Genomic DNA, 22,693 nt, shown 5'->3' with positions numbered 1-22,693 from the left:
TAGACTAAAAACAGAAGGGGGGGGGGGGAAGCACAAACACAAAGGCTTCTCTTACCACAGCAGGCCAAAGTCTCGTAGGAGCGGAACATGGGGCTGCTGGCAACAGAGGCAGGGGATGCCCATGCTAGGCATGAGTGCTGACAGTGGGTACTTCGCATCATGTGTGGCACTAGGTGTAGGCCTCAAAAGAAAGACGAACACAAGACAGGAACTGCTGGCCCACCAGGAAGGCCACGGTATCCCAGTCCATTTACTGACTCCCCTCGAGGTCTGATGTGTGGTTTTTCATCTGCAAGAAAAAACATACAGCATGGCCTTTCCATGAGGAACCCTCTGGCCCCGTCGGCAGGACCAGACACATCACCCTGCCCAGCACAGTGCGCAGCAGCACCATGGCCTGTGCATATGTACCTGTTCTGCCTCAGAGTCAAGGGAGGGAGCCTGGAGTCACCCCCTAACAGTCTCAGTGCCAAAGCAGCCTCAGGCTGTTCTCTCTGTATTGCACAGGGCACAAGAGCTGCAGATCACCACTGTGCCCAGCTGACAAGTCAGGCTAGGCTTTGCCAGCATCACAGCTGCAGCCAGATAGGGCTCTGCAGTGAGCTGGCCAGGCAACAGTGCCTGCTGCTGTGTGCCCTCAGGGTAGCAGGGTGGGGGGCATAGCAGCCTGCACTGTCATCCAGGGGCATCCCAAGGCAACCAGCCCTGGGGAAATGGATGCCTGTGCCACCACATGCCCAGAGACCAGTGACACCCTCCAACTCATGAGTCCATTTCTGCCTCAGGTGGGTAAAGGCAGGTCTGCCCACTCAGGCATGGCTTGTATGAGGCGATCAGAGAGCAGGGGATATTTTTAGGACTGACTTATTCCAGCCTCCTTGTCACAGCTAGCCACACGCCACCACTGTTTTCTCTGGACACCCCTTCCACTCCTCATGACAAGGAGCCACCAGAGAAGTGTCCCAACAGAGCGGGCGGCTCCCTAGCCCTAGCCTGGCCACAGTCCCTGCTTCCCCATCCTCCTTCTGGCTGCAGTATCTTTGCAGGTACTGAGAGAGCCACAAGTGGTTATCTCCACTCCCATTGTCATCAGCCTGTCGGTCACCCCAAGATCCTGCACTGCTGGGGCAAAGAGAGCTGAAGGTGCTGAGTCCAAATGACACAGAGCAGATGCTGCCAACACTGCACATCATCGCAGCAGCTGGGATCCCACAGCCCCACAGGGCTGTGTGATTACATGGGAAAGTGCAGCCTCCCTGGCAGATGGCTACCTCTGACTCAAAGCTCAGAGGAGGCACATGTGAGAAGCAGCTGCAGGTGCTTGTTGCGTTGAACAGCTTTGATAAAGGATATTTGCATGCTGATGGTTTTTGCACCTTGGGCTAACCCCTGCACTGCTGGAGTAGGACACTCACAGCTGTTAGCTGCATGATGCACAGGTATGGGGCAGGGGCTGTCTGTTCGTTTGCCCTGCCTGGCTCTCTTGATCACCATTGCTGCAGGGCAGGAGTTCCTGTGGCCATGCTGGTTCAGGGCTCCGGAAAGGGGCCAGCTCTATCTCCATGTTCCTAAGGACCCTGGGCACAAACATATCCTGGGAACACAGCTTGATCTAGTGCTGCAGAGCACAGGCCCTGGGAGCCAAAGCTGTGCCCTGGACCCGGCGTGCTGGCAAGGGCCAGTCTGGGCTGAGCAGGAGTGGTCCTGGTAGCAGTCAGCACGGGGAGGGCTGGCCGCAGGCCTGGTAAAGGGCCATAAACTGCACGGGCAAAAATCACCACCTTCCTTGGGCCTTTCCCAAACCTACAAAAGTTGTAGCCCCAGACAGCACGTCAGGGCAGTTCAGGTGCCCTAGAACCCCGGGGCAGGGACAGCCATACTGCTTAGGCATCTCCTCTACTCCGGGCATATCCCAGCAGAGCCCATACAGGCAGTGGCAGGGCCACAGCCAAGAAGTCCCTTCTCAGGGCTCCTCCAGCATCTAGGCACTGGTTATGGCTACACATCAGCACAACACAGCACTTGCTCCTACACCTCATCGTGCAGAGTTGTGCAGTAGGTCAGCCCTGAATCCTCCTCCAAGCCCTCACAAACCCTCACAAACCCCAGGGCAGAGAGATCTGGGCTCAAGTAGAGATAAGGTTTGGTAAAGGAGGTAACTAGGGCCGCGGTGCACCCTGCCTCCCAGTACAAAAGCTGGCCCTGGCCTTACTGTCTCCTCAGTGTCTGTGCTCTCTTCTGCACTGTCGATGTTGCGCAGGTCACTGTGTCCATCAGCTCTGGATCCCTCCTTCCCTTGGGGCTCCCGTGGCCCCTCTCCTGCTGGGGATGGCATCTCTGCATCCACTTCGACCCTTTTCTTCTCAATCTCCTTTGATCCTGCAGGGACAGAGACTGCAAAAACTTGGAGTGCCTGAGCAGAGCAGTAGTCTTATCCTCGCAGGGCAGGGGGTAAAACTCCATGATGCCGAAAGTCTGTGGTCAGCTTTCCTATTACTAGGAAGGAGAGAGGCCCAGGGAATTTTCCAGCAGGCTCTGGAGGCCAAGCTCACTTCCTTGCATGCAGAGATGGTGCCCACCCCTCAACTTCACACTGCCTAGCAGCTCCTACTTGGGGTTAGGCTCACACTTTGGCATCCAGGCTTCCTTGTACCTGCAGGCTGGCCTTGTACAAGCTCTGTACAGACACATGGACGTCAGAGCCAGCTGGGATTCTCCCCATCATGATTAAGTATTTCATGTATAACATCCCCTCACCTGAGAGACGGTCTCTCCGCTGGTCCATGCGGTCCAGGCTTTCCAGCAGACTGTCCACCTGTGCCTTGTTCTGACTCAGCTCCCCTTTGATCGAATGCAGCTCTTCGGCCCACACTACAGGCAGTGTGGGCAGAGGAGCTGTTAGAGTCCCAGACAGGGAAAAGGCAGAGCCAGGGGAATCCACAATCCGGGGGCAGCATGCTCCAAAGCATCCTCCCACCAGGCTCCTTCAGCCTTCCCAGGGCAATCGCGTCTCTGGGCAGTGGCAATGGTTTCAGGAGACAGCCCCCAGACAGGCAGCTAGCCCAGGATGGGCTGTTTCTCTGCTGGAGCAGGGGACTCACAGCAGCAAGGTTAGCACCGAGCAATTCACTCAGGCACAGGCACTGCTGTCAAGCATCAAGAAACATAGCCTAGGCCTCTGTGGCTTAGCAACTACCAGGGGAACTGATACTTTGTGAGTCTGTGTCACTGTGTTTCTCCCTCCCACAGCACAATCTTGTCTCCATGAGCAAATCTCCAACCTCTGTGATCACCAAAATGCTTCCAGCATCCTCAAGGGCTTAATGGAACTATCACCTTGCTCCTTCCCTTCTACCCAGGCCACTTAACACTTACACTTTGTCCGTCCTGTCATGGAGCTGGTGCTGCTCCTCATCCCAGGCTGGGGGCTTAGACTACTTTTGCCTCCTGCCCCAACATGAGTTCATCTGGCCTTGACAGAGATGTGGTTAATGAGGGGCGGGATCTTCTGGTACTCATATACCCTACAAGAGCACAAAACCACAGCAGTGTGAGCAGGCCCTAGAAGGCATTGCAGCAGGACAGGTTAACATCTCTGGCTCTGTTCCTTCAGGCAAAACCGACGGGTGAGGGATTGTGCCAGGCAAAGGTATACCTGCATTACAGGAGGTCACAGTGCCTACCCTGGCCTTGCCCCTTGCTGGAGCAGGCCAACACACTGTCCCTGTCCCAGCTGCTCCACCCTCAAGGTATGCAGCCCCGGGAGTCTGGGTACAGGTGTTCCTTGAAGAGGGCAGTGCTGCTAAACTTCTCCTAGAAGTGGGGAACAGATGCCTGGGGCTGCCAGCCTGGGACACCCAGCTCACTGCTATCAGTCAACAGAGCTGCGATCATTTGCCAACCCACATGCAATCAGCACATCCCAGGCCTGGGAGGCCACACTCACCAGTATGGGAAGTCATCCCTGTAGAGATTGTAGTCCAGATCACAATTACTGCTGCAGGAGGTAAGAAGAGAGAGTCACTCACACTGCAGTGACCACTGACGTGCCACAGCATGGCACAGCACTGCTGTGAGACAGCCACATTGAGGAACATGTGGGCACAGCAGGACAGGGACATCCACTCATCCTGCACAACCTCCTCCTCTGCCTGGGGAGCAGGAGGCATCTTAGAGGGTAACAAGTAGGCTTCCATGCAGGACAGTACCGGGAAGGTGGCTCTGTGCTGGCAGCAGTCTGCCCCCAGAGCCAAGCAGGGTATTTGGGTGTCCTCAATGGAAAGATCCCCCTGTGCAGCACCAGCTGGAGCAGGCCTTGCTATCTGGAAATCTGCATTCAGCGCTTTCTGATGTTAAATTTCACAGTCCCTTGCTGTCTGCTCACTCAGCTCCAAATTAAGAAGTGATCTGTCAGCAAATCACCTCCAATGCAGGCAGCTGACATGGTTGTAATAAATCATGCTCTGTGAACCAGGAGGGGATTGGGGGAAGAAAGATGCTGAAGCTCATTTTGCCATTTCAGCTCTTGCAGAGTTGATGAGTGTTAGATTAAACCTAGCACAAGGTGAGACAAAGCTCTGCTTGGAGCATCATTGCTCTGCTGGGAGTGGGAAGCCTTCTCCAGCTATGTGCTAGAAGGGCAGTTGAAGACAAGGTCCCCCTAGGGCCAAGGGTGTCGCTGCAGGCAGCAGGAGCAGCTTCACCTGCCCACAGAGGGAGCGGTGCTGGAGCTTGGGGTCTCTGGAAGAGCTGAATGTCTGCTGGAGGGTTTAAAGAGCAACCTTAGCTTCCCTGTCTGTGCCACTAAGCTGTAGCCACTTGGGCTGACACTTGGGTGTCAGGCCATGGGTGCTGCTAGTGCTTGGGAGCTGGCTTGTGGTACAGTGCCTTTGTGGGCAGTGCTTGTCAGATGCTGTTGTCAGTTGTTGCCAGGTGACTTGTGCAGCAGTGCATGCTAGGGCCATGCTAGGCCCGCGGCTGCTCTTTGGGCTTGTGAGACGACTTTGGTGGGAGGCCCTCCTTGGCAGTGCTCTGGCCGTTGGTGCCGTGGCTGGTTCTTTGCTTGCTTGTGGCACAGTGGCTGAGAGGCCAGAGGTGTAAGCAGGCTTTGTGCTGAGGTGCTTTGTGCCTGCGTGCCTTAGTGGGCAGTGGCAGGCACGTGGCTGCTGTTAGTGTTTGTGCGAGGTGACTGGTGGAGCAGTGCGTGCTCGGTCAGTGCTAGGCCCCTGGCTGCAATTTGTGCTTGTGAGGTGAGTTGTGCCCGAGGCTCTGATTGGCAAGGCTGTGGCGCTTGCTGCTGCTAGTTGCTGGGAGGCTGCTGGTGGCAGAGTGTCTGCCAGGCCAGTGCTCTGTGGGGACCTGTGAGGTGCCTTGTTGCTGTGTGCTTCGGAGGCCAGGGCCAGGCCCCTGGATGCTGTTGGTAGTTGTGAGGTGACTCGTGCAGCCGTGCGTGATTGCGGTGAGCTGTGGGCAGGCTTGTGAGGTCCATTCTGCATGAGGCCCTCGAGGCCAGTGCGAGGCGCGTGGGTGCTCTTGGTGGTGCTGAAGTGGCTAGAGTTGTACATGAGTGGCATGCCGAAGAGGGCAATGGTAGGGGCGTGGCTGCTGTGTGTGGTGCTGAGGCGACGTGTGCCTGAGACCGTCCTTGCCAGTGCTGTTGCCCTTGGTGCTGGTGGTGGCTGTGAGGGCCCTTGTGGCACACTGCGTGTAGGGCAGAGCTGTAGGCAGGCTTGTGAGGTGCCTTGTGCCTTGTGCGTCAGCGGTCAGTGGCAGGCCGCTGGCTGCTGCTGGTGCCTGTGAGGTGACTTGTGAAGCAGTGCCTGCTCGTGCAGTGCTGGTTGCAGGGCTGCTCTTTGCTGTTGTGAGGTTGCTGCTGCCTGAGGCCCTGAGAGGCCATTGGCAGGCCGGCAAGCTGATGTTTGCAATGGTGAGGTGCCTTTTCCCTTGTTGTCCCAAAATCTGGGTTCTGTTACCCGGTGTGCAAGCAACCAATAGACACACAGGGTCGAGATATTTGTTTATTTCATTTCTGCGCAGAGATGGGTGCTAGGTGGTAAATTCACAAAGCTAGCACACCTTCTCCCCCTCTCATTCTTGATTTATACACACTTTACAGGGAGTATTTTACACAAATCTTTCTATTGGTTACAATTTCATTACCTCGGGTAACCGCCCTGCGCTTGCGCTTTCACATTCTTGTTAATTAGCATAGGAAGCGAAGAAGAGGTGGTAACATCATTATCATGTCATTTCCATCTCATTATTCATTTAGGGGTGTGAAATTTAATATGTTAAAAAGCCTTAATGAACCTAAGGTCTTCTGGGTTATTCTGCATTTTTTGATCCTCTGTTGGGTACGTGCTACTCTGGCCCCAAGGGCAGCTGCTGCCTCCTCATGGAGTGGCTCTCGTCAGAGTGAGGACCCCAGGGGCTCTGCTCACAGCAGGGACACAGTCCCCATGGAGACCGCCCCATCACCATGGCCTTGGAGGCACCATGCCACCACCATCACAAAGCCCTGCTACTCACCATGGCAACACCCCTCACCAAGCCCTGGGCATCACTGGGGGCACCCCCAGCACAAAGCCTTGGCAGTCCCCATGGGCACACCCATCCCCATGGCCTTGCCTCCAAGCCTCTGCTTTCAGCTTTGGTGCCAGGATGGCAGCTGAGAGCTGGGAAGCACCACCAAGGTTCCTCTCTCCACCCCTGCACTCCATGACCCTTGCACAGGCTGCCCTTCTTCATAAACTCCAGAGCACACAGCCACTCCAAGGCCACCCTTCACTCTTCCTCCTAATCCTCAGCCCTCTCCAGTGGCTCCTTGTGCAGCCCACACCACAGCTTCCTGCATTCCTGCTGCTCTCTTAAGGGCTTTGCCTTTCCCCACACCACCTGGCACCTTTGCTTGCCATCCCAGGCCATCACTTCCTCACTCTTCTTGCAGTCACCGTCTCCTCTAAGTTGCTCCTGCTACAAGTCTCTCCTCACCAGCTTGCCCAGCTGATTCACCATCAGTTCAGCACTTGGCAACAGTCTCCTGCCAAAGACAGCCTGACACCCTCGCCCCGTGCTGGCCTTCAACACCTCCTCCAGCTGCTGCAAGCCCAGGCCTGCCATGCCAACACCTGCTCCCCTCTCCTCTGAGCCTCTTCCTACTCACAGGGCTCTTTCCCCACCAGAAATCCCTCCTTCTCACCACAAAACTCCAAGGACTCTTAGGGGCTAAGAGCAGCACTGATCACCATGCACTGGGCCCTGCTGCAGTAGCCTTTGACACCCCCTGCCCCCTCAGCTCCAGGTGTCAACAGCTCCCAACCTGCCACCATGACAAGAGCAAAGAAAGCTGAGCTCCAGTGCTGTGCTTCAAGAGCTGGGCTAGCTTTCCCCCACACTGTTCTAGTTAGATTCCTGGGGGCCAGACATCCGGTTTGGCAAGCCAGCACAAACATACACACACACAAACACTCTTCAGTAGCAAGCAGTTTATTAGGAGATACTTACAAACAGACCGACCCGATGGTAATCTTGAGAAGGACCGCTCCAATGCTTATCCCAATCGTCTGCATGATGAGAGAGAGAGTCAGCAGGCACAATCTTTTCGGGCGTCCCCGAGGAGGCAATGTGGTCCTCTGTTGTGTAGCAGCCTCTCTCTCCTTTGGAAAAATTTCCGGTATTAATGATTATTTGCGGTAGGCAGGAGTCCTGGCACATGTGGCCAAAAAATGCAGGGAGTCTAGCCCAACTCCGCCCCGGTTGCATCACCGGGCTGTTACTGAGCCCGCGTGCAGACTTATTTTGGGGGCCACATTTGAATTTAGGGGTCACTACTTCATTACTCTTCAACTTCTGACCTTCATGTTGGCTGCTTCTCATGGTGATTCTGTGGCTGGAAGCCACAGAATCTATAAGTGACCAACCGCTGTTCTTTCTCACAGATTTCCAAGACCTTGTTAGTTACTTATTTGTATGCTGCTTAACCCAGCGGTTTTGTTCTAGGCACTAAAAAGTTACAACACAGACCATTCCCATCAACTATCACATAGTACGGATACAAGCACCTACAAATTGACAGCAGGATGCCACTTCCATTTCTAGGGGCAACGTTGAGGAATCAGCCCAGGGAGCAGCTGCACTGGAAAGGCTGTCTGACACTGACAGAGCAACTCAGCACTGCAACAGCCCTCAACATAACACCAGACCTCTGCTGTGCCAGCTGTGCCACCGTCTCTGCCCCACACAGCTGCCTCGTCTGCTACATGCAACGAAGTGCCAGCAAGAAGACAGACATGCAGGGCACTCCCCACTTGCACACGCCCCTGGCACTGCTCTCCTCACGGCCTTCCCTTGACTCCAAAACCCAGACACACAGGGAAGCTCTTGCACTAATACCAAAGGTGGCCAAGGCACTCCAGGCTCACAAGGCATGTGCAAATGATGAGCACAAGATCAGGCACAGAGCTGGCTCTTTGCATGATGCGGTTCTTTACACTGGGCAGGATCCTGCTATTTTTGGGCAGAGCAGGCTGCTGCTTCCCACCTCCATGCCCTCAGGAACCTCCAGCTAGGAAGGTGGTGAGGGGAGGGCATGTGGATTTTCTTTAGGAATACAGAAGTTGCAGATACAACGTAGAGTCCTGAAGGCCCCCTGAGCCCAAAGTAACTTCGCTTCCTTTCTTTTCCTTAGATGGAGCCCTTGTGAAGGGAAAAAGGATGCAGAGCCTTTGAAATGAGGCCCAAACAAAGAGACAGCTCCAGGCTGGAGGGCTGCTGGAATGCCAGGTCTCCTGGCTGCACAGCCTCTGCAGCAGGAGTCTGGGCTCCACAGCTGGGATCACAAAGCACTGAGTGCTGGTGCCATGGAAAATGTGACCTTGGGCACATCTTCAGCCCTCACAGAGACAGGAGCCTAAGAACTGGGCTCAGTTCAAGCTACCAAGGCTTTGGGGCACTCACACAAAGGCACTCGACACATGCTGCCATTCATTATAAGGGTCTTTCACACATCCTACAGGGCACCACCACCTTCTAGGAAAAGGAAGGGGAACAATAGCATTTGCTGAGTGGGCTATCAGAAAAAACATTTCTGGGATGCAGAATGTGCAGCACAGCAGAGGTACCAGGAGGTGAACCCTCACCCCAGGTCACCCATGGAAGCCAAGCACATTCATCGAACCCCTCGCATCCATACACAGCCTCATCTCATTCACTTGCAGGTACTTTCACAGAGGCTCATGATGATGGCAAAGATGCTGACAGGTACAGGGACACACCCTGGCATCCTGCCTCCATCCTCAGTGGTTTGAGGACTGCACTGGGAGCCTCTACAATTGGAGCAACCTAGAAAGAGAGAAAGAATCGGTGTGTTACTGTCAGTCCTGCTGTCCTTCCATAGTCGCAACAGCCTGCAACAGCCTGAGGCAAATGTCTCTCCTCTGTGCTGAGCTGCCTCTGTGAGAGCACAGCCAGCAGGGCCACTGACATGTTCTATCCACCTTTTTGTCACTGGTGAGACTGTGTCTGTATACTGGGTCCCGTCTGGGCTCTCCAATTCTGCAAAGGCACAAGCACACAGCAGATAGTCAAGCACAGGCATACCAAGACGGTCAGGCGTTGGAGCATGGGGTATATAAAGACAGTTGCCCACACCCTGAGAGCCCTGACTTCTTCTGAGGTAGCATCTTCCCCATCTGCATGATACTATGTGATACTTGATGGGAATGGTCTGTGTTGTAACTTTTTAGTGCCTAGAACAATACCGCTGGGTTAAGCGGCATACAAATAAGTAACTAACAAGGTCTTGGAAATCTGTGAGAAAGAACAGCAGTTGGTCACATAGATTCTGTGGCTTCCAGCCACAGAATCACCATGAGAAGCAGCCAACATGAAGGTCAGAAGTTGAAGAGTAATGAAATAGCGACCCCCAAAGTCAAATGTGGCCCCCAAAATAAGTCTGCACGCGGGCTCAGTATCATAGCCCGGTGATGCAACCGGGGCGGAGTTGGGCTAGACTCCCTGCATTTTTTGGCCACATGTGCCAGGACTCCTGCCTACCGCAAGTAATCATAAATACCGGAAATTTTTCCAAAGGAGAGAGAGGCTGCTACACAACAGAGGACCACATTGCCTCCTCGGGGACACCCGAAAAGATTGTGCCTGCCGACTCTCTCTCTCATCATGCAGACGATTGGGATAAGCATTGGAGCGGTCCTTCTCAAGATTACCATCGGGTCGGTCTGTTTGTAAGTATCTCCTAATAAACTGCTTGCTACTGAAGAGTGTTTGTGTGTGTGTATGTTTGTGCTGGCTTGCCAAACCGGATGTCTGGCCCCCAGGAATCTAACTAGAACAGTGTGGGGGAAAGCTAGCCCAGCTCTTGAAGCCCTGCCTCGCAGGGAAGTGAGGGCCCCCACCCATGGCACGATGGAGACCTCCCTGTGATGCAGCACATCCTGCTGTGACCTCAGCTCGTATCATGTGGGGGCTCACTACGCCATTGCCCTGGAGATGGCCCAGCCAGGGAGCAGAGAGATTTCCTCTCACATCCTGGAAAGCAATCCCCTCCCTTCCCCCAGTTATTTCCCAAACATTTCTGATAAATTCCTTCATCTCCAGAGGGGCCTTGGGCATCAGGGCAGCCCCAGCCCCCGGATCCAGGAGTCCTGGCTGCCACATGGTCTCTCGAGCCAGACAAGCCTCTCAGGCAGGATTTTGCCTGGGACCCACAGCAGTTTTTTTCAGTTCAGAGTTTCTGTGTGCTTCCTCAAACAGGAGCCCCAGAAGGCTCCCAGGGAGCTGCAGGAGCGTTGGGAAAAAGGAACTGTTGCCTGGGCTGATGGTGTTGGTCCAGCAGTCCTCCCTCTCACTTGCTGCTTGTCCTTGGCTCACCTCTGTAGCTGAGGAGGAGGGATGCTCTTCCTGTTTTGTCACCCAAAACTCCTTTACAATGAGCCCCTGCCCCACTGCCTGCTGGTGAGGGGCCCCAATGTGGCCTCATTGCATCCTGTCTCTGCTTCTTTCCATAGAGCTGCTATGAAAGACAGAAGTTTCTTTTCTCTTCTTGCTCTCCATTTCCGGCTTTTGCCCATAGCAAGACAGCAGAAAAATCTCACTCTTTCAGCAGAGTCCCCTACTTTTGCACACCTGCTTTCTGCACTTTTTCAACACCCTCTGTATTCCCTGCCTACCGCCACCACACACCCCAGTTCCTTTCCTTTGCTTCAGCAGCATGCTAACATTGAGAAAGCCTAAGTGGGGTGTGTATGTGAGGGAAATAAAATAAATAAGGAGATGCCAGCACAAACAGCAGTGGGATGGCAAAGCAGGTGGTGTATGAAAATGCCATGTCAGACACCCCAAAGAAGTCATGTCCTTCCAAAATCTGCCATGTGGAAATGACGTACAAAGCCAAAAAAACTGAATGCTCGTGGAATTTGGGCCTCCGGCTGTACATGATGCCAGGGACACAGGGCTGTAAGAAGCATTTGGGAGAGGGCCAAGCCTTGCAGGAGGCAGCCTCGACTGGAGCTGAGCCCTGGCAGGAGCAGGGGAGAGCAAGGCAGGGCTCTAGAGGGTGCTCTGCTTCTCCTGCTAGCCAGGCTGATTGGGCAGAGGCTTTGTCAGTGCTGGGGCAAGAGACGGGCAAAGGCAGTTGCCTTGGGCTCCCCCAGCATGTCCTTGCAGGCTGCCAGGCTGAGACAGGCAGTCAGCCTGCCGGCAGCCATAGACCTCCTGCTCCTTGCCAGCACTTCCCACTTGCTCCTCGGCAGCTCCAAGGAGTCAGGCAGATGCTTTCAAAGCCATCATCATGGCTGAGCTCTGCACCTTTGCGAGGACATGTGCGGAAGCCTGTGAGCCCTGTGCATTGGGCAGCCGAGGCAGCCTGTGCCTTTGGTGGGAGCAAACTGGGCTCCAGCTGCGCTGCGCTGCTGCATGCAGCTCCTGCTGGCCCACCTGTGGGCAGAAGAACTCACAGGGTGGAGGCGGTTGCCTTGGTACAGGTGGCTGCTGAAGAGCAGACAAGCTGAGGGCTGTGTGCAAGGGAAGCTCTGACTGCACGCAGCCTGGCTGAGCTGGGCCCAGAGCTGCTCTCTGCCCCTCAGTGCAGAGCTCACAGGCTCTGTGGGGGCCTTGGAGCATGCAGGTTGCTGTGCTTTGACCCAGGAAAAATCCTCAGGGTCAGCAAGAAATTCCCACCTGGCCGCAGCAGCTCCTGCCTGCCTCTTTCACCCAAGCTCCTTTGCCAAACCAGCCTGGGGCTCCCCGGGCAGCTCCCATGCCTGCTGCCTGCCTCTGCCTCCAGCCCCGTGGCTCACCTCACCCCTGCGCTCCGGCGTGCCTGGCAGTGCGTGTGCAGCCTGGCAGCAGCTGTTTGCTTGCTGCTCCTTGTCCTCCGGCATGATCTTCTGCTGCAGAGCTGCTACTCTGACCCCAAGGGCAGCTGCTGCCTCCTCATGGAGTGGCTCTCGTCAGAGTGAGGACCCCAGGGGCTCTGCTCACAGCAGGGACACAGTCCCCATGGAGACCGCCCCATCACCATGGCCTTGGAGGCACCATGCCACCACCATCACAAAGCCCTGCTACTCACCATGGCAACACCCCTCACCAAGCCCTGGGGATCGCTGTGGGCACCCCCAGCACAAAGCCTTGGCAGTCCCCATGGGCATACCCATCCCCATGGCCTTGTCTTCAAGCCTCTGCTTTCAGCTTTGGTGCCAGGATGGCAGCTGAGAGCTGGGAAGCACCACCAAGGTTCCTCTCTCCACCCCTGCACTCCATGACCCTTGCACAGGCTGCCCTTCTTCATGAACTCCAGAGCACACAGCCACTCCAAGGCCACCCCTGGCTCTGCCTGCTACTCCTCAGCCCTCTCCAGTGGCTCCTTGTGCAGCCCACACCACAACTCCCTGCATTCCTGCTGCTGTCGTGACACACACCACCTGGTACCTTTGCTTGCTATCCCAGGCCATCGCTTCCTCACTCTTCTTGCAGTCAGTGTCTGCTCCAGGTTGCTCCCCCACCAGCTTGCCCAGCTGATTCACCATCAGCTCAGCACTTGGCAAGTCTCCTGGCAAAGAAACACTGCTACGCTTGTTTGAGCGATGCAGTGAAAAAAACCCTGCAAATAGTAAACAAGATTCAAGGAAAACAAGGGTAGAAGACTAAGAAGCAGAGAAGGTGTGCTAGCTTTGTGGATCTACCACCTTGCACCCATCTCTGCGCAGAAATGAAATAAACAATTTTTCTGGACCCTGTGTGTCTATTGGGTGCTTGCACACTGGATAACAGAATGCAGTTTGGGGACAACACAGGGATAACTACAAATAGGCTGAACATGGGCTGGGGAAGCTCTAGGGTGAAGGAGTAGCCCTCGCAGGGCAGGGTCATTCCCCCATGGACAGGGGGCTGCGTGGGGTAGGGCTGCTCACAACTCCTGCTCACCCCCAGGACACTTCCCAGGGGCTTGTCAGCAGGTAGCTCCAGGCAGGGATGACACCAAAGGCAAGGAGCTTCCCCACGTCTTTGCTTTCAGGTCCCTGCTGCTGGGGTGGGGGGAAGGAGAGGAGCTGCCAAGCCTGGACAAGAGCCTGAGACTCCAAAGCTGATGGAGAGACCAGCAGGTCTGAAGCAAGCTCACAAAGTTCCTTCGCCGACATGCACAGCACCAGCAGCCCTCTTCTGTTGCTCTACCTAGACGTAGCTTGGTCAGCCTCTGTAGAGGAGCCATATTCAAACTAGTGAGAAAAATTGAGGGTCTGCACATAGACAGCAGGCAAGAACGAACACTACCAACAGCACCCAGTGGAAGTGTTCGCGGGGAGATGGCTGCCATGCCGGGAGCAGGCAGGGGGGACCCAGACTTACCGCTCGCTGCATGCTGAGAGCAGGCAGATGGGGTTGCAGGGAGCTGGTCGGGATGCATCTGCCAGGGGTGGTGGTGGCAGTGCCGGAGACTGCTCTGTGCCAGCTGGCAAGCTGCTCCCCAGCGCAGGGAAGACACTACTGTCCCTGGAAAGCTCCAGGGAAGAAACCTTCCAAGCTGGTCTTGAGCCAAAGGAAGAGACGGGTGCTATTGCTGGTCTGCCATCAGAGTCATGGGATGCGTCTCCTCTGCGCTCCTCTTACCCCCCACAGGAAAGGGACTGTGGTCAGATGGGAGGGAGGCATCTCAGGAGGGGGGTGATGCTGCCACTTGCCAGCCGTGCCCCCAGGACTAGGGCTGGCTTCATCCCCCTTCCTGCAAATGCCTCCTTCCCTTTCTCAGGCTCAGAAGGGGATGACAAGAGACACACTGGATCACAAGGCGGAGCAGGACGTGGTGAGCAGCGTCATCGGTGAACAGGTATCAGGAAAGCAGTCAGCTGAGGCCAGAGACCTTGTCGGGAAGGGCTTTGGAGGGGCTGTGTGAGCGGGCGCAGGTCATGGGCTCGTGTGGAAGCACACTGTCACGTTCAGCTCCTGCACCAGAACATCTGTATCAGAGGAGGCATGGCTCTGGGGCAGAGATGGAGATCATCTTGCCTTGTCTCATGGCCCCAACAACCAGACCCTTCCTTTCCCCCTTTCCTCTTTGCCTCATTCTGACTGCATCCTTGGACCAGGCTTCGGGCAGGCTTGTGGTGCACTCGCACCTTTCCCTGAAGGGGAAGCTGCCATCACAGCCATGCTGCTCCCCAACAACGCTCCTGAGAAAGGTGCCCTAGAGGCTGTGCTGTCAGTATCATATTCAGCCTGGCGTGCCAGCCAGCTCACCTCTGAGGCAGGGCCCCCCACAGCCAAGACATCTCTTGTCCTCCTAGGTTTCACCACCTCCCTCCTTGGGGCTCCTGTTAAGTCAATGGACTGGTGCTCTGAAGGAGGGGCAACAAGGAGAAAAGTAAGACACCACTGCCAGACCAAGCCAGGAAGGTGAGAGCCTGTGTACAGCAGGCATCATGCATGCATAGGGCTGTTAAAGCCTCCCAGGTGCTCCTGCCATCTTCCCGAGCCCAGCCAACTGCCAACATTGCTCACAGGTCAGGAACAGACTGGGGCTGGCAGTGGGGCAGACATGGGGCTCCTGCTCGGTGTCCACAGCTGAGGCAGGTACTCACCTCCATGCAAGCTGTGGTTAGGGGTTACAAGACAGGCCCTGCGCTGGCAGGCTCTAGGTTGCTACTTCTCCCAAGAGCCAAGTCACATGGCAGCCTGTGCCATGCTCCACCAGCCCCTGGTGCCAAGGCCATGCTGCCACCTGCGTGGTGGCAGTGGGCCTCAGAGGGATGTGGGGGGATCAGTCTGGGCTCCTTCCCCAATGCTGAGCCCAGCACACGTGACTGTAGGACACAGCAATACCTGGCCAAGCTGACATCAGGAGCCCAGATCCCTGCGCTGGTGATCTTCATCACACCACAGCAAGGAGGTACGCTAAGGGCCGTGCAGTTCGGGGGACGCCACCCTGTGCCCCTGCTCCTCACCACTGCTGGGGAAAGGGTCTCCACGGGAGGGAGCAGTGGGGGAGAGGAGTGCTCAAGGGACAGCTCCTGCCAGCAGAGAGCTCAGCCGTGGGCGCCCCCAGTCCATCGGGCTGGCATGCACTAGTAACACCAGAGGAGAGCACACCAGCCGCCACCAGCTTTACCAGTCCCCTCCCCTAGCACAGAGCACTGACCACAACCACGTTCACAGCCAGGAGAAAACAAAGTATTTGATTAAGGCAGCTACAAATGGACTTCTGCAATGCTGCTCAGGGTTTTAGCAGTCTGGGAAAAGGGGCCTCAATCTACTATCTAAAATACCAGAAAATGCTGGGATGGTGCCCAAAGACAGGGATTGCTGCAAAGGACAGCACTGTCTTGTATGCTGTAAAACCTGGCAAAGCAGACGGGGCGGATGCTGAGCCCCAGCCCTTTGTGTGCAGCACCAGCTTCTGCTTCTGCTGCAATTCAGCACAAACGCACTCCCGGGAGGCTTGTTTTGAGGAGCGCCTGTCCTAGTTAGATTCCCGGGGGCCAAACATCCGGTTTGGCCAGCCAGCACAAACTCACACACACACACACACACAAACACTCTTCAGTAGCAAGCAGTTTATTAGGAGATACTTACAAACAGACCGACCCGATGGTAATCTTGAGAAGGACCACCTCAATGCTTGTCCCGATCGTCTGCATGGTGAGAGGGAGAGTCGGCAGGCACAATCTTCTCAGGCGTCCCCGAGGAGGCAACGTGGTCCTCTGTTGTGTAGCAGCCTCTCTCTCCTTCGGGAAACTCCAGCATTTATGATTACTTGCGGTAGGCGGGAGTCCCTGCACCTGGGGCCAGCAAGTGCGGGGAGTCTAGCCCAACTCTGCCCCGGTTGCATCACCGGGCTATGATACTGCGCATGCGTGCAGACTTATTTTGGAGGCCACATTTGGCTTTGGGGGTCGCTATTTCACTACTCTTCAGCTTCTGACCTTCATGTTGGCTGCTTCTCATGGTGATTCTGTGGCTGGAAGCCACAGAATCTATATGTGACCAACCGCTGTTCTTTCTCACAGATTTCCGAGACCTTGTCAGTTACTTGTTTGTATGCCGCTTAACCCAGCGGTATTGTTCTAGGCACTAAAAAGTTACAGCACTAGACTATTCTCACCAAGTAGCAGGTGGTACAGATACAAAAGTTGCAACACGGACCATTCCCATCAAGTATCACGTAGCACGGATACAGCGCCCTGGTTGGAAATGCTGTCGTGGGAGAATAACCTCCTGGTAAAGACACTTACAGGGACCCAAGCCTTTCACTGCCACCAAAATCATGGGCCTGCAGGCCTCCTTGATCATTCTCTTGGCAAAACCAGGAATTTAAGTCAGAAACAACTGTTGTAATCTGCAATGCATCATTGTCTTTAGCCTCCAGAGACGGGCGGCGTTGGATTGCGAGCCTTCGGGAGCCACCAGGAAGACAGAGCATAGCCAGCAGTCATCCACTGCGGCAGCCCACAATTGCCACTTCAGTCACTAGCGAGAAAAAGAAAAACAAGAGCATAGTGGAGGGGAGAGCCAAGATACAGCACAGAAGGTCTTTAAGGGAAAAGGCTCATAAGGCAATAGGCTCATGTATCCGTACTATGTACCATATGTACAAAACTAAATGTCTAGAACGGATGAAAACTGTAACACACCTCCACTCTTAACAGTGGCACACTTACCTTTGCCACTTAAAAATCCATGCGTAATCTGTATTTCAAATGCACACATACCATTTGTATAATCACTGCCTCTGGCTGCACGTAAAACCAAGGCTCAGTTTCACACACCCACATGTAACAATATATAGTTAGATGTCCAGAGATTCACTTTGCAAAAAAAGATAGTAACAGATTAAAAATATATTTAAATATATAGTTAAAAAATTGCACTGGGTCACACTGTTACAATGCTAACTACCTCAAACCAAGTTTTCTCGATTGACAAGAGCAGCCCACATCCTTCCTTTCTAAGAAGGATACTGGGGTGCTTATAAAGGCTTAGAAGCTGGGGCAGGGAGTGGAGCATTACTGTTTTTAGTTCACCATCAAGAAAAAATCACCATGAGACCGAAGCTGTTTCTATGGAGTGCTGCGCAGCATTATTTTCCTCAGATTACATCAACTGGTCTCCTGTTATTAAAAAGTATTGGGTTGTGCAGTTGCAATTAGCAGTGGGGTTTAAAGTCTATGGACCAGCACAGACAACTGTTGCAATGAAGTAATTAAGATATCCGAACCATAAAAATAATCCTGTTCATTCTCCTACACCTATTGTAAGAAGTTGAGACCAGCAGAAAGCATATGAATAGAACATCCTTTTAACGGTTTTGTTCAGTGTATTTTTTATATCTATTTATCATAGAATCACAAAACAGTTGGCATTGGAAAGGACCTCTGGAGATCATCTGGTTCAACCCTCCTGCTCAAGCAGGGGCAGCTACAGCAGGCTGCTCAGGGCTGTGTCCGGTCGGGTTTTGAGTATCTCCAAGGACAACGACTCTGCAACCTCTCTGGGCAATGTGTTCCAGTGTTCAAATACTCTTATAGTGAGGAATTGTTTTCTTGTGTGCAGGTGGAATTTTCTGTGTTTCAGTTTGTACCCATTTTGCCTCTTGTCCTGTCACTGGGCACCGCTGAGAAGAGTCTGGCTGCATCTTCTTTACACTCTCCCAAGCAGGGATTTATGCACACTCAGACAATCCTCCCTGAGCCTTCTCTTCTCCAAGCTGAACAGCTTCAGCTCTCTCAGCCTCCCCTCGTATGCTCCTTAACCACGTTATTGCCTTCACCAGACTTACTTCAGCAGGTCCACGCTGTCTCTCTGGGTGCTGAGGTGCCCAGAGCTGGACACAGCACTGTGGATATGGCCTGGCGAGCGCTGAGCAGAGGGGAACGATCGCTTCCCCACAATCTGCTGGCAACACCCTTCCTAACACAGCCCGGGATACCACTGGGTTTCTTTTTCGTAGGCAGCACAGTGCTGGGCCACGTTCAGCTCGTTGACGACCTGGGCAGCCAGAGCCTTCTCTGCAGAACCGCTCTCCAGCTGGTCGGCCCCCAGCTTGCACTGGCACAAGAGGTTATTCCCACCCGAGTGAGGACTTCACACTTCCCTTTACTGAACTCCAAGAACTTCTGTGCCCCTAATTTTACATAAACATCTATACACATACACATACAATCTACCTCCATCCTAAGTCTTTGAGAGCAGTCTGTCATCTTAAGGCGGTTCTGCCTGACGTCGTATTTCCTTAAGCAGCAGCAAATCCCAAGAGCTTTCGGGCACTGCTAGGGCTTTTGTCTTCTAATTAAATAAACCGTACAATGAGTTCTCTGATCACATTTCCCTCTTGTTTCAAGCTTCTCATAGTGATCTTCACACAAAGGCAAGTGTAACACACTCCTTGTATCATACAAGATTTCCAACATACGCTCAGTAAGACTGACGATCGTGCAATACTGATTTTAGAAGCATTCTCTCAGTCTAACCCATATGTAACACAATAAAAGTGAACCTGGGAATCCACAAACTTTTTTGTAGTGTATGTCCTGTTTCAAATTCCACTAGAAAATTTTACACTTTCAGTGATTTCCATACACAGCCCCTTTAGATCCTATTCTCATAAAGAAACAGATATCACAGAAAGATAATAGGAAAATATTTTGTCCTTTTAAATATAACTAGAAGTAGTAAAAATGCTATCATCAGATTTATGATTAACCAGCTTTTGACAACCATCAACTGTTCCATGAACAACTGCTTAGAAACCTATAGATGCAACAGATTTCTTCCCAAACACTCGTTCTGTGGCTCGTACTTCTCAAACTTACAAGCTCATTTGACTATTGCAAACAGTTTTAATTTACATTTACTCAATATTGACCAAATGTGCTTATCCAGATAACAGTATCAATATAATTGAACAATTGGAAAAGTCCTATTAAAAACATTAGGGTAATTTTCACCATTTACCTAGTTCTTGTCCAACTGTTGGACACTCAGTGAAATTGGTTAAAATCGTCACTCGGTGAAAATTGGCTTACATCAATTTACTTTTACCAACGAAGTGCTAAACACTAATTCACGCACAAACAGAAATTTAGGTGGTTTTTTACATAATATCATAGGGGGAAAAAAAAGAAAAAAGGTTAACCAAAAAGCCAACCTCGTTTTCAGATCTCCCAGTTTGAAAAAGACAGAGAAGCTTTGGGGAATGCAAGTCCTACGTCAGGAAGTTTTCCTATTTTTCCAGCCAGATCAGTTGGTCTAGTAATGGAGATCAGCCCTCCTCCTAAAGTTTGCTTTCTTTAGCTCCCCGTGTTATCTTAACAGTACTACCACTAATGAAACACTATTATGTTCTTATTAGCTTTCACAAAGTCCATGTTTGGTTTAGGTTTCATTAAGAACATCTCTAGAAAAATACCTTGTGCATAATCAAAAGCACATTGCTCTTAATTTTGTATATTACCTGTGAATAATTCCCTTCCCGTGCAAATACTCCAGGGCTGACACAATTTCTGCAGTATAAAACTTGGTACAGGGCTCATCGAATGAGCCAATTTTGTGTATATACTTTAGAAGCTCTTCATTTTTGGCATAGCTAAGCCCAAAATCTGAACGCAAGAAGTTAAGGTCTATCACTAGGACATTTTACAACAAAAAATCCCACACCTTATTCTGAAGACAAGAATGCAAATAATGAACAAAAACAAAGGAGCAATAGGGAAGAAGCTCATTAATTTGAAATGTTACATACAAACAACCCCAAACATGTTCTTATTAAATGCATCCCAAACCCAGGACACAGGTCCTAATTTCATAAGCATAACAAAGACTAAATAGGAGTTAAAACCATAATTTTCCCTGAGACAGTCATCTGAAGATTTGATTTAAATTGTACAAATAATTGACTACAAAGAAAACCATTTACAGTCATAACGAACATTCAGTCTAAGCTTGTTACTGCCATTCATCTGGAAGGTTACAAAAAGTTAGTTTTGTATACGATGAGTAAAAGTCTACGCTGCAGAATATTTAGGAGGAAATTCACATTACTGACAATCCCTTCACAGCAAAAAAACAAAAACGCTCCAACCAAACTGGCTGCAAACCCATGAGCTTTCCAGACGAAATTGCACTTCGCAGCTACTGCTGGGACAAAGACTCGGGAGCAGCTGCTCAAACAGGTTTTCAGTGCTCTGTCACTCAGCCTGGTCTATAAGCACATATACATGAGAAACCCTATAGCAGACCTAATTGCTTAAATGAGAAATAATAGTAAACACAGCTGGTTACTCCGATCTTAAATATAAGAATTTTGGTATTTTAATTTATATCAAAACATTTTACATGCATCCCAGGAAAAAACTACTCTTTTTTTTTTTAACACGAACTTTTGCAATTTTTCCTTCAGAATTTGTGTGAACACTAATTTCTATTCAGCTTCTCCCACCCCCATCATTCCCACTTCTCCTTGAGGGGGCACACTCATTCTAGTCACTCAATTTTTATTATTAAAAGCATGGCTGCAAAAATTGCATCTCAAACACTTGTATCCAAATATTTTAAATATCTGATTTTCATCATTTGTTAGCTGCCGTTTAAAGGAATCAAAATTGGAGATTATTATTTTTAAAAAAGCGTAGCAGCAAATACTGAAATTCAAAGGATACAGAGCTTTTCATCATCCTGAAAGGTGAAGCAGAGTTTCACAAAGAAGGGGTGATCCAGACGGGACATTACATCTCTCTCACGCATCACATATAGCACCTTGTTTTCTTTTATGATATGATGTTTTTCCAGAATTTTAACTTAATGCAAAAGACAGAATGAAAATGCAGAGGAGCAGCAACCAAACGAAGTTCATCCAAGCAAATTTTGTTCGATAAAATTGGCATAAAGATCCTAAATCTTACTTTTGCACATTTCATAATATAACTCTATTGATACAGCATCTTAAGAAAATATTTATGCTGAAGGAGTCGATACTTACTGGCGTATTCTCTAGAAGTTGCCAGTTCTCGAGCCAAGACAACCTGTTGTGACAGGAGAGAAAATACACCATTGCCGTTCATTAAAGACATATAATAACATCGATTTTGATCTTACAGTATTTAACATTCTCCTTGCCCAGAATAAACTATTGTGGCTCCAACCAACAAAATATTTGAGCATGTGCTTGTATTATGCTGGTTTCAGTGAGACCTCTGAAGAAATTCTGTCCAGCGTAATGCCATTTGCTTTGCTAAAAGACCTATAAACCTGCTTGGGTGATCATTAATTCACATTTTATTTTGTCTTCAGAAGAGTTCAGAAGATTTTAACATAAACCAAAGTAAATTGCCGGAAAAAAAAGAGTAAAGATATATTTATAAGAAGTCAATTGCCACACATTGTACTTTTTCATAGCAAAAATGGCAAAGATCTAAAAACAAAATTTATGTGAAAGATTAAAAGGGAGAAGTAAGACAGCTGTTAGATATATACCGTTTGTTAGGAAAAATAGTTAAAGAAAGGGAATAAGAGATTTCCAAATAGCAGAAGCATGGGATAAAGTTTTAACTAAGTAGCTCTGCATTTTCGAGGGAAATATTTTTAGAAGAATATAAATTATCTTTCAGGAAATACAAATTGTCTTTCAAGAAAGAAGTTCTATAAAAGGCAACTTCTAAGATACTCTGAAAAATCCTCTTACCCGAATTCAGACAGTAACTTAGTTACAATACGTTACAATAAATTTGGGGGGAGGGATCTCCCCCATTTCAGGTTTGTCACCATCCCGATACAGGGTTAGATGTCCACATCATGCAAGAACAATTAAAAAAAATCACTGCACAAGGCTTGTTCCTAATCCGCTTCTCTCACTCTATCCTACCCGCTTGCAAAGTCAATTATAACCGTACTACAAAATCGTATTCCATATACCTGACACGAGGTATTTTGGAAAAACGGAGCTTCTAAATAAGACCCTTTCCAGGTCAGCTGGTTTTTCAAGGTGAAAATAGAAGTGCACACCATGACACTCTTTCAGTATTAAAAAAAATGTAATCTTGGTACAGTAGTGAGAGGTACCTTCACTTTTCTAAATAAGGACAACTCACACAAACATGTCGGAAGTTCACAGTATTTAATCAATTAAGTTTCACTATAAACAGTCAGTCTATTACAAGCTGTCTTTACAGAAACGATTTTTGAAATTCTC

General features: G+C 51.1%; 1 pseudogene; it reads right to left on the bottom strand.

The window, feature by feature from the left end:
- Positions 1–250: 250 nt before the first annotated feature.
- On the bottom strand, positions 251–18,680 carry LOC134149722 (uncharacterized; annotated as a pseudogene).
- Positions 18,681–22,693: the final 4,013 nt, after the last annotated feature.

Source organism: Rhea pennata, chromosome 21, assembly GCF_028389875.1.
Source record: "Rhea pennata isolate bPtePen1 chromosome 21, bPtePen1.pri, whole genome shotgun sequence".
NCBI lineage: Eukaryota > Metazoa > Chordata > Aves > Rheiformes > Rheidae > Rhea > Rhea pennata.
This window is presented reverse-complemented; position numbering and strand designations above follow the sequence as displayed.